The following is a 13,279-nucleotide window of genomic DNA, read 5'->3' as shown; positions in this document are numbered from 1 at the left end:
ATGGCGGCCAGTGATTTCAGTTTTTCAGCTTAATCCGCACTCCAGTGTATTATATAGCTCAGTGGTCAGAACCAACATCAGCTCAGAGACCAGGCTAGCGGCTGAAGAATGACGGCGTTCACAGAGATGAACTTTACCGCCACGCAGACGCAGACAGAGCTCCCTGCAGACAAAGCTGTTGTCAGATCCCCCGGTTGACAAAAAGAAGCAGCAGAAGAGCATAAAAGCGTCTCCGGCGTTTATATCTGGTGCACACAGTCGGCCTGTTGTGTTCGACGGGCCTCGGGTTCTCAGGTGTAGGGTTACCCCCCCCCCGCTGCTGTTTTTTTTACCTGCCAGCAGATCCGGTTTCCTGCCTCCCTGATGTCCTAAATGGGCTTAAATCAGAAGTTGAGGATCTTTCTGTCCGTGTCTGACTTTTCTCCTGCTGTTAGAAACGTGATCCCCGATGGGGGAAACTTTAATTACAAATAATTTCTAACAAACCATCTGTGTGTGATGTACAGACGGCTTTGATGGACTTGTTTGTCACGTTTTGTATCGTTACTTCCTGCAAACGCAGAGCCTGCTCGTGTTTTTACTCGGACGAAGACGAAGCGCTGCATGTTGTCGAATGTCTTTTCATAACTTCCTTTTCTCTGAGGTTTCTGCAGCTTCCTTTTATTAAACAGTAAAGCAATACTTCCTGTCACCTAACAAACTTTAAGGCTATTTAACAACGTGGAGTAGAAATACGTTTAAATCAGGCGTGAGGAGCCTCGTTAATCCTCGTGTTTAACGAGCGGAGTCACAGTGCCTTGCTAAAGTATTCACACCTACTCCCACGTTGTCCTGTGACGACTACGGACCTCAGTGGGTTTTATTTAGATCTTGCGGGGCAGAACAACATCATTTGGTGCGTAACTGTGAGGCAGGAAGGAAAACGATTCACGTCTTTCCAAGTTCTGTACAGAGAACAATCTGAAAAGTGCGGTGGGCTTTTATATTCATATTAAGTCAGAACTTTATTGGCTTCAAGAAACATTTTGTCTGGACGGGTTAGCTTCTGCACAAAAACTCCCACCTGAGCTCTGGACCTCTGCAGCTCCTCCAGAGCTACCATGCGCTTTGTGATCGCTTCTCTAATTAATCGCCTCTTATACCTGGACGTTCATGTCCTAGTGGGTCTGCAGGAGGTCCATCCTCCCTCCAGGTCCAGATGATGGATGGATCAAAGCTCTGGGAGGCGTTCAAAGCTCGGGATAATGGTTTTAAAACCTGACCCGGCTTTAAACCGGACCAGAACTTCCCCCCTGACCCGTCTTTGTGATGCTGGCTGTTCCTTCAGGGAACATCTGCGATTAACTATCACAGCTGGACGACTCCTACCCGATCATGCAGCCGCTAAGGCAGGTGGGCGGACCGGCCCTAATGTCGGATTACGACAGGCTTGAATGCAAATGTGCGCCACACTTTTCAGATGTTTATTTGTAAAATATAACATAAAAAAACGTAATTTTACCAACATAGCCAATGTATTGACTATTTAAAGGAAAAAGTCCGGTCATATTCAGAATTCAAACTTCTGAAAGTACTTTAAATATAAAATTACTACATACTGTTTTTTTTTTTTTTTTTAATTAAGAGTAATTTTCATTTGAATGTGCTTTACTTGAGGAATCCATGTTGGTCAAAGAACAGTACGGCCACCTCCCAGTTTGTGACGTCATGGTGCGGTATTGGCTGTTAAGTCCCAATGCTGATTAGACTACCTGTCTAATGTTCTTCTGTGCAACTGTTTGTTTATACAATATGTTCAATAAAGTTCTATAAATAAATAAAAAAGGCCCAATGCTGTATCTGGTGTTTGTCACAACCACTGAGCTATATAATACACTGGAGTCCTGATTTTGCCATAAAACTGAAGTCACTGGCCGCCATCTTGCTACTCCCTACTCTCACAGAATCCCACAGGATTTGGTTGCAACAACAAGGAGTTTTCTGGCTGAGTGAAAACGTTTCACAGGTAATTCTACAGTCAGTGGATGTACTAACACTATCAACTACTGGGAAATTAGGTGCTGAAATATTTTACATATTATTCATATTAAATATATATATGTATATATAAGTATGTGCATATGTATATATATGTATAGATATATGTACATATATGTCTTTGTATATTGTTATTTATATATTTATAAATTGTATATATATATATATATATATATATATATATATATATATATATTTAAATAAATAAATGCAAAATATTTCAGCACATGACTTTCTCAGTACTTGATAGTTTTAGAACATAACATAAAAGTATATGACATTTGACATTTTAAAAGTTTTAAGCCCCCCCTGAACATGAGAAAATCCTCGTTATTCGATGCTGTAGCACACATATTCCCTAGTTACTGGAGGAAAATAGGGAGTACCAATATGGCGGCTGGTGGCTTCACAGTGACTCATTCTAACAGCGGGCAATTAGCCCTTCAGTGTATAATATAGCTCAGTGGTCACAACGCGCTATTATCCAAGATGGCGACGAGCAGTGCAGTATGCGTAGCAGAGAGCGATGGATTTAATAGCGACAGCGATGGGAGTTCCGTGGATTTATCGTCATCATTTTATAGCGATTTGGAATATATGGAAGACTTTCTCTGGCCAGAAGTTCGATGGTAAATCCTCCCTCTTCAAGTTGGTCAATCCAACGACGAACTCGTGGTGGATCATGAATCGGAAAGTTGAAATAATGTTTTGTTTTTTTCACTTTTACCCGATGTATCGCAACATCCAGCTGCCATGCTCGTGGGCATTGTCGCGAATTTCAGTGGTGAGGTCCTCTGGAAATCCAAAGTAATTATTGTTGATCGCAGATGTTTTATAATAGTTCCTATTGAATTAGCTTGTAAAGCGCAGAGAATGGCCCTCGGCTTACCGCACCGTGACGTCACTGCTAGAAGACGTCAGGAGTGAGGCGTTACCATATTTGGTCATTAATGGCCGCTCCCAGACTCAGTGATCGCGACGACAATTAATACTTTTATTTTTTTTACTGATTAACGCTACATTCATTAAATCACCGCAAGCGTATTAGTTTTAGGTGTAGATAATGATCTATTGATTCTTCCTTGCTGACCGGACTTCTCCTTTAATGTTGGTCCATCGCATAAAGCAGTGGCAGAAATGAGGGGGGCTGGGCTCAGCCTTAGAGAAAGGTAGTAGAGCCGCTGCTTCTCCGCACCGAAAGGAGCCAGTGGAGGTGGTCTGGGCATCTGATCAGGATGCCCCCATGGTGTCTCCCTTTTCTAGGCATGTTCCTCTGGGAGGAGACACCAGGAAAGACCCAGAACTCCCTGCAGGGACTAAATATCACGTTGCCCCTTTAAACCCGAGCTCGGATAAACGGATGACTTTGTGGATGGACGGTAAAATACCCGCCGTTTTGCAGTTGTGACGAGATGTATGGAAGAAATCCCATGGGTGTGAATACTTAGGTGCCGTTTGGTGGTTTAATTTGGATATTAAATGTAACTTTAATGGATGGGGACCACATGCGTCCATGTCTGCGCCGTTAAAGGCCTCCTGGGCCGGTATTTAATAAGCACAAGAGGTTCAAACCCTCTGTGGCGTCGCTGGCTTTGGACGAGCTGACAGGCTTGGAAGCTTTTCTGAATGATGAGGCGAGTGGGAAGAAGATGCTGGGGGCCAATTTAATCTGCTAATGAACAGAAAGTTGACTCATTCCGCCACGCCTGGATTAAGGAAGACTCGCTTCGAATCCAGACTCGTGCGCCCCCAGGCATCCTCCAGCGGCCGCGTCCTGCTTCTTTTCTGCGCTGCCCTGATTCGGCACGGCTAAATCAAAATAAACGGTTCGTCAGCAGACGTGTGCGGGAGACGAGGACGTCTCCAAAACACGAAGGACACGGGGGGGCCCAGTGAGGGCCGGTTTGAGGTCTAAAACCTTCGTCCATCGTTTCTGGACTCGTCTGGTGGAACACGCGGGATTAAACACATTTTATTTGTCTGTTTTGCACGTGTGTGGTCATTAAAAACAAAAAAAAAGAAGACCTTTAAAGGGGGGAGGAGAAAAGGGAAAACAAGTCATGACAGCCAGAGAGAAATCCATCTGTGCCGAGGAATGACTCAGCTGTTTAATCCGCTGCGTCTGATCCAGACAGAGTAAGTCCTCTGGCTCAGCTGAGGCGGACCGAGGCAGAACCGTCCGCTGAGTAACGTGGCTCGGCTCCAGCCGCCCGTGTGTTTGCTGCTGTGCACCATCCAGACCGATGGGATCCGGTCAGACGCTGCAGACACCGGACCCAGACCGGTGGAGCTGTGGGGAAATCGGCGCCGGTCCACTCTGGGTCATGTTGGCACCATGACCGACTCAGACTGATGTCTTTTCTTTCATCCGGTCGCTCTCGCAGCCGTTTTCCAAGGCTTTTACCTCGTAAGGTAGATGATAGAGAAAGCTGGACATTTTCTTGGACCAAGAGCTACTGATCCGACTTCTGGTTTCACCGAACCGATGATCCAGAAGCTGCTTTGTGTTGAGTTTGTGCCAATTTGCATTTTTCTTTCTTTCATTAAAGCAGCTCTGTTTGCTGCTGTTTGGCTCCTCGGTGAGAAAGTGTGTGCGTTTCCAGTGACAAACGGGTCCGCCCCGTCCCCCGGTGGACAAAAAAACAGCAGATTAAATCTGTGTCAGAGAAAAGCCAAACAGGTCCGACTTGGATTAAAGCTCCGATAACCAGGAATTTGAGTCGCCTGCCAGCTGTTTGGATGCTGCGGTGCTTTTTAGCAGCGACCGCTGCAACACAAGACTCATTGTTTCTAATTATGTTTTAGTTTTCTGCCTTTTACTTGTTCAGATTTTGTGGTTGGAGGGATTTCTAAGTCACTAATATCAACTAAAAGCGGAAAAAAAATGAAGCATTTTAATATTCAACAGCCAGTTGCTTTAACTTATCATTATGCCCATTTTTATAACCTCCTTTTATATTACAAAGATATAATTAGGAGTTGCCAACAAGATTCCTCCTCTTAACTGCATTGCAAGTCTTTCAACTTTTATTAGTTTTAGCTTTAATAAATGATTTAAAAAGTGGGGCTGCAGAAATTTACAAATAAATGTTGATGCATTTTATAATACATGTATAAAGTGAGTTACATAAAGTTGTGGAGACGATATAATATCCATCGTCTCACAGCTAGTTGGATGCTGACAGTTCAGAGCTCTTGACGGTGTTCAGTCATACGTGGATCGGTTCTCGTCGGTAATTATTTTCACCAGTTGTTGCGTTATTTTTAGAGATGCACCGATCCAGTTTTTTTCCGATCCGATACCTGGGCTAAGCGTATCGGTCGATAGCCGATACCGATCCGATACTTCTGTTGAATTAATAAACCGCGATCCTTGCAATGCTACACCAACGTAGCATCTCCAGACATTCTGCGTTACATTAACACACAGCCTACTGTGTATATAACTCTACATTCTGCATATATATCGATTTTGTCTGCACTATCAACACCAAGTCAAATTCCTTGTAAGTACAAACCAAATTAGCAATAAACTTGATTCTGATTCTGATGTGAGTGAAGTTATCGGGCTTGAAGTAAACATTGTTCAAAAAAAGGTCTGTATGTTCTTTAGCGTGGCTGTTTTGGAGGTGCTTATTTAAGCTTGCAGTGTTTAATTTACCAACCTTATCACCCCCCTCGCAACTTACGCATTGCAGATGCAGCATTTTGCAGTCGGACTTGTTAGCGTGTCAAATAGCAAGCTTAGTTTGGTCCGGTGATTGCTCTGTGTTTGCTCATCGCTAGCTGCTCTACTTCCTCTCAGGGGTGGGCGATATATCAAATATGCTCGATGTATTTCGAGTTTTCCTCCGCGCGATGGTTAAAATGACTTTATTGTGACCATCGAGTGCAAATTCTCATGGCAAGATTGAGCCGTTGTATTTAATTCACTGTGAGTTTAGTTTCTCCCACATGCCTTGAACGCATCACTCGCTCCTCCAAACCAGAAAGCGCTCTGGCGCACACACAACGATGAACCCGTGTGCTTACTTATGTCGATGAGACAGCGAGAGTTTCAGATGACGAGAATAATATGGAAGTGGTTTGGATTTCACAAGGAGGAGGTCGAACAAAATGCGGTAATTTGCAAAACGTGTCGTAAAACCATTGCCACAAAAGGTAGCAGTAGCACAAATTTGTTCCATCACCTAAAAAATCCTCCAGTGTAAAATGAAGACTGTTGTAAACTCTGCATGTCGACCCCCCCCCCCCCCCCCACACACACACACACACACACCGAAGGAAATTTTAAATAAACTAGCTGTAAAACAATGCCGTTTTCTTTTACCAAATCCATCCCATTGGCCAGAATTTTTTTTTTCGTATTTCCCAGCACCTAAAGAGCAATGGAAATATTTTTGAGATGCTCCGAATATGTAGCTGCGACTGGTCAGTTGATTATATAGTTGTTATATAAGCTTTTGTTTTTGGGATTGTCACATTTTTTATTATACAAATTTTTATGCCTTAAGCACAAAATAGCACCTTTTCAGGTTTATTGTGTCAGATTTTTCCTTGGTGTTTATTTTGTCTGAGATGTTCTGTTTTTTAAGGTCCATTGTTGGCCATGAAAGAGCTCTAATGTGGCAATATTGTAATTTGTGAAAAGCTTCTATGTGCAGCTGTGGTTAAAAAAATGGCTAAAATAAAACATTTTAAATTATTTTATTTTTTGCAATCAATCTTTTAAACAAAATGTACACGTTAATTTGAGATATACCAATGCAACTTTAGGAACTATGTGGCTAAAAACATTTGTTTTTCAAGGTTATTTGAACATATCGTGATATATAACTTATCGTGTATCGTGGGATAACCCAAAGATACTTGCTCTGTGTAACCGCTGTTGCTAACATTGAATAGAAGTGACTAGACCGCCGTAGCTGTATTGCTGTGTATGATATTAATTAAAAAAGTGAATCAGCATCAATCATCCGATATCCGATCCAGGTATCGGATCGGTGCATCTCTACTTATTTTACTTTTGGGATTTATTTGGAGATGTAGATCAGGGAGGAATTTACCGTTTTGCAGGTTTGTATGCATCAGAAGGCAAAGATGGACTAAGATAATTGTTGATAATTGGACAGGGGTGGGGGTTACTATAGGAACACGTACGATTGCATTTCTATCGCTGAATATTGCAATGACGATATTTGTTATAATCGTATCTTTTCTTTCATCGGGATCGGCTTTAATCGGCCATGTTTTTGGTCACAATCGAGGAATTTGACTTTGGTCACAGAGCTCAAAGCGGGCAGACATTAGCTATAAACGGAATAAATGTGTTTGTTTTCATGTTCTTCTTCAGGTTATTTTTGGCTTGGTTGCTCTTTAATAATGCAGATGGCATCTTATCGTGATCGTGGATCTCTGGTTAGTAGTTACTGGATTCTCTGAATGCTCTCGCCTCGTTCCTCTTTGTTGCGATGATTTAAAACATCTTTTAGAGCTTTCTCTGTCGATTTTGACCCTCTTTGTGTCTTTTTATTTTTTTTTCTCACATTTTCCTAAATTTGAGTCAGCAGTTTCCTCTTCCTGACTTATTTGCTCTTTGCAAACAGGAGTCGCAACTTTAAATCTCGTCTGCTTATCGCCTCTGCTATCGTCCCGCCGAGCGTCGCTGCACAACGCGTGACACATCGTCGCTTCGGTGCCTCGCGGTCCAGGACACTGACGCTGTTGCAACTTCCCTCTGCTGTCGTCACACAGAAAGATCCCAGACTTGAAAAATTTATGCAGAGACGCCACAGGATGCATCTGGCTTTTATTTTCTAGCTTTATCAAACATGTGAGATATTTTAAACGCCTTATTCCTGATAATACAAGTTTGCCAGAGAAAGGAGGATGAATGTGGGAATGTTGGCTGCATGAGAAATATCTTTTTATTTCTGTATCCAGACCCATGTAAACCCACAGAGGAGCTGGGTTAGGGGAGAGTGGGCTTAGTTGTGCCAGTTTTTACTTAAAGTTGACACCATGACAGTAATGCTTCCGGCTGATATATGTACATATGTTTCAGATTGTGGTGCATCGCTGGGAACAATCCCTCTGGATCCGAAATACTGAAATTAAGAAACATTTCTTTCTGAAAAAGAAAGTGATTCCATATGAAGTCTCGACAGATTCAGTCCATGATTACTAACTTAAGGTAGGGCTGGATGATATAGGTAAAAAAAAACATATCGATAAACTAGAAATTATATTGTATCAATATCGATAATTATCAACAAATTCAAAATGGATATTTTAGGTGCAGCCCTGACCATTTTATGCTGTTGCTTAGCAACCTATTTTTAGATCCAGACACAAACACTGAATTCAAACTCAACCCTTTATATAAATATATAAATAAAGTTTTTTTTTACCAGAACTGCAGGTTTTTAAAAAAAGAAATAAGAACGCGCTCTCTGAACTCTTTGAAGGGGGCGGAGCTTGGTTCCTGGTTCTGCGTTGTGATTGGTTGGGAGGATGTAATGATGTAATATTAACCTACATGGCTAGAATGCATAAGGAAGGAAAACTTTTATTCTATTGAACGTTTTATTGACATGTTTTTTCTATCATCGATATACGTCTATCTATCGATAAATATCGTTATCAAATTATCGTCCAGCCCTAATTTAATGTTTATTTAAGGTTGTATTACAACATCAACAGCTAATTTTCTACAAGCTTGTTGTGCCACTAGAGCTCCTCAAAGGTCAGTTTTCTTAAAGGGGACATCAAATGTTTTAAGATTTTTCTTTTTCCCATTTAAATTATTCACTTGTGGTCCATATATAGTGGAACTTTGGTCTGAATTTCTCATTATTGTAGCTCTGCATGAGGCTCGATTTGGTGCCGTCTCTTTAAATCGCCCCCAGGCTGCTGCCCTGTCTATAACTGGCCAAGCTAACAGAAATAAACTCGTACGTTATAGTTAGGTTTATGGGTACAAGATTGTTTAGACGCACAAAAAAAAGACAAATTAGCTAAAGTCCCTAAACAGCCCAGAAAACTTGGGATCTGTTGCTCAAGACAACTTTAAAAGAGTATGAGAAACTTTTTTAAGAAAAAGTAATACAAACAAACTGAGCTACTATAATGTCCCTGATTATATTTTATGTTCTTTGTATCAGTTTCTCTTCCCCTTTTATCACTAGCTGTTGGCAGCTTCATACAATGATCAGGGCAGCTTCACATTAGTGTACGCTTTCATGTTCCAGCACATTTTGTCCTATTTTGCCATAATATTGAAAATAGGAACCTATTTTTCTTATTAGCTCTTCCAGGAGCCATTACTATAATATAAAGCATGTCTGACATGGATGGTGTCTACTTGTCTCATTTTCAGTCAGTATAGCCACAGTTTGGTTGAAATTCTCACATGCATTTAAAATAAATTCTTGGATTTGTTACATTAAAATCATTTCCATACACATTGTTAATGTATTGATGACATATTTTGAATCCATAAGCTTCGGCTACTGGACAGGAAGCGGAAACTGGCACCATGTGTGACTTTAACAGAGTCTGAGGACCTAGGATTATGCCATATCTCTGCTGAGAGGGGGGTGACGTCACACTTCCTGTCTTTGCTCAATATTTCACATCTATGCACGCACTGCTTGCGTATATATCTACCCTGCATTCAGAACACCTCAGTCAGGGCGCGGTCAATTGTTTGGAAACTCCTTGGTGCTCGTCACGGCTCGCGTCTTTAAATAGCATCGTTTGTGTTTCCCTATAGTTCCTCCGGCTAAATTTAAAGACACAATAAGAGCGCGTAGGAAATGCCACATTTGCATATTATTGGCTGCAGCGACCTGTGTGCAGAGTTACATGTGAGTCAGATTCATTGAAGTCATAATAATCAGACATCATTCTTGCATTTTAGAGTTAATTGATGTTAATTCATTTATATTATGAAAGAGTAGTCGCACTACATCAACAGTGGACCAACTGACTGGATTCAGCAGTTTCCATTAGTCCATCCAGATGTTTTATTCAGCTGTAAAAATAAAGAAAAACCTGCTTTCCTCAACAATGCAGCAGCGTGTGATTTAATGGCTGTTGTTTACGGAAGTCTTTTCATTTAGTCGAGCAATTATTTAAATTTACAATAATTGTAATTATATAATTGCTTGTCTTTATGGCGTCACTTTGTGCTTCCATTTGTCCGCTAATTTGCTGATGAGCCAATTAAATGTTACCAATGAGGGACAAATAAAGGAAACTTAAAATAATGGTTTCTAAACGAGCATGGATAGGTTACAAAAGCATATATATATATATTTTTTACCTATGTAAACAAGGATCTGGTCCATGCTAACCTATTCAGCCCTATACAGTTTCTCCTTTTCTGGTAATTTTGCATTATATTTTCCTCAGTGATCAACAACCTACAGCTTTCTGCTTCAGTCTGGCTCCACATAGCCTGTGTTATTATTAGCAACATTAGCCTCCAGCAGCTTTACAACTAAACTGAGGAGACTTTTGATTTTGGATAACATTCTATGAAATTGTCATTTATAGAGAACGACTATTTTATTTCCATTTTTTGGGGGTTTTGAAATAAAGGAAAACATAAAACTTTTGAAACAAGAGGATGGATACGTTTTCTTCCGTTAGTGGTTGAATATCGTGTATGAAAAAGCTCATCTTGTCTCTGGGTTTCCATCCCAACGGCAAGAAAAATAGATGTAAAAATATGTTACTGGTAGTTTAGTGTTGTGTAAATGTAAGGGAACAGAAAGAGGCGGGCCTTCAGACAGCAGCCTGCTGTTATTGTTGTGGAAATGACGTCAGGATATTTTTCCACCGTCGCACAGGAATGTCACTAAACGCTGACGTCGTCGTCCAAATCTACAGTTTACATCAGGAATGTCAAAGGTTTTCGTCACGCCAGGCCAAAAATACCCGGGGACCGAGAAAAAAATTTGATTTTTATCTTTTACCCGCACGAAATACGAACATTCAACATTTTAATCAAACAAACGATTCAGTTTTTCTTTTGGAGATTGATGTGTGAATCACTGAGGATCCAAATTTAAAAAAAAGGGTTTTGCACATTCGCCTTATTGAAAGATTCCGTCTATTTTTAACAATAAAAACAGGATTTCAGTCTGTCTTTGACATTCCTTGCTTTACTTAGCCAATTTTAATAAACAAAGTCTGCATTTAAGTAAAAGTCATTGGGTAGATGTGGTCCCATATACTGTAAAATTAAAGGGAATGTAAAAAGTGGGGTTATGAAAAGTTTATTTGTAGCACATTTCACTAACAAGACAATTCAAAGTGCTTTACATGAACAGAACATAAGAAAACATACAGAGCAAAGATGAATACTTTGTACCCAACATTTTTAAATGGAACAAGTTTTTAGCTTGTCTGTTATAATTTTGCCCTAACTGAAAATAAACTACCTGTGCTGGGGGGTTGAATAATTCTTTGATGGCAGATGACGGCCACACAGAATCAGTCCAGAGGGCCACAAATGGCCCCCGAGCCGCACTTTGGACAACCCTGGTTTAAACCAAGACGTTTACGGCTGATAAACAGGTTTAATTAATACAAGTCATTCTCATGGCGGTTCAGAGTGATGGCCATTACAGGAAACCTGATTATTAAAATATTCTTTCTGAAAAAAGTTAAAAAAAAAACAAAAAAAACATCTGGACTTTTTCCCCCCCAAAGTTTGAAGACGTTTCGCTTCCCATCCAGAAAGTTTTCTCAATTCAAAATGTCTGGAGAAAACTTTCTGGATGGGAAGCGAAACGTCTTCAAACTTTGGGGGGGAAAAACGTCCTGTTGTTATTGGGTTTTTTAACTTTTTTTGGAACGACCATGACCTGGATGGCTGAGAATGTTCACCAACTAAAATAATCTTTGGATTTTGTTGTCTTAACGCTTTTAACCTACGGCGGCGCATTAGAATAATTGTTGAAAAATAGAAATAATGTGACCGTGGAGAAGTATACTTCCACCCAAAAGCTTAGAAATTACATGAAAAAAACGGGGATATTTTCTGACGAAAAGTAATACATTTATATATATAAAAAAGGGATTATTGAAGGCACACATTTATGATGCCAAAACTAAGATATCCTCCGATATCGTTAGGATGGAAATTTGTTTGAAAAAATACCGGAAATCCTCTAAGATTGATGGGGTAAATTTAGGAAATGTAGGATATTTATGGTAATTTCCAAAGTGTCAGAACCACATCTCCCGGGTGCACAAACCTCGCTCTGAATCCAGAAATCCGCGTCAGGGCCGGTGAGGACGAAGTCAGCAATCTGCAGATGTGTTTCTGATACAGGAAACGTGCCCGGATGTACTGCTGACGGCAGAAAATATCCAGATGTCCATCTCCTAAATCAACCACTTAAACCTTAGAGGAGGACTTCCTGCAGGTTTTGGTCCCAAATGTCCGATTTTACAATATCCTGGCTTTATTATTGTAAATCTGCGCCTTTAATCTAGGAAAATTAGCTTTTCTTGTGCTAATTTATGACTTTTTGACTTTTTTCTTCTAAACATATATGAAATTAATCTTGACATTTTTAATTATTTTTTATTTTTTTGTGGAAATGCAATCCTTAGTGGCTACTTTTTTTTATTTCTTTGACAAAGAATGGCGCTGATAGCCAGTCGCACCCGTCAGCTGCTGCCGACACCGGCAGGATGACGTGATTTCTCAGTTTCAAAGATCAAGGTGTGCAGCGTCGTTGCTGAATGTGCAAATCGCATCGTAACAGCCCCACATCCACCCCCACCCTCACCCCCACCATCCATCTTCTGAACTGAACGTCGCGTCACATTTATGCTGATTATGAGGATGAGGAGCGGTGGGGGTTCTCCCTCGGGTTCCCACCCTAATTCGTTTTCTGACTCCATCCTCAGAGACTCCAACACATCTTCTGTCAGACCACACCTCCAAGTGAAGAAGAAGTTGTATGTTAATCAGAGGGAGCGCCCCCCCTATCCTAATGGAGTATGTGTGATGATGGTGGGGGTGGGGGGGGGGGGGTGCAACCTGGAGCCCAAATTCATGTGAGTTTGCTGAAAATGAAGATAGCAGCTGGAGACAAAAGAGAGGGCGTGTCTGGGCCGGGGAGAGGAGAATGGAGGGGAAGGATGAAAATTGATTTGTCTGGGGGATGGGGTGAGTCAGGGCAGAGAGGTGGGGGGGTGGGGGGGTAAAGACGAGGTGAAA

General features: G+C 41.0%; 1 protein-coding gene across 5 annotated transcripts in view; it reads left to right on the top strand.

The window, feature by feature from the left end:
• mark4 (microtubule affinity regulating kinase 4) overlaps positions 1-13,279 on the top strand; it is an 86,058-nt gene that overhangs the window by 16,070 nt on the left and 56,709 nt on the right. The window lies entirely within an intron of this gene.

This window comes from Fundulus heteroclitus, chromosome 18 (assembly GCF_011125445.2).
Source record: "Fundulus heteroclitus isolate FHET01 chromosome 18, MU-UCD_Fhet_4.1, whole genome shotgun sequence".
NCBI classification, from domain to species: domain Eukaryota; kingdom Metazoa; phylum Chordata; class Actinopteri; order Cyprinodontiformes; family Fundulidae; genus Fundulus; species Fundulus heteroclitus.
Note: the sequence above shows the minus strand (reverse complement) of the source record. Positions and strands in the feature narration are given on the sequence as shown.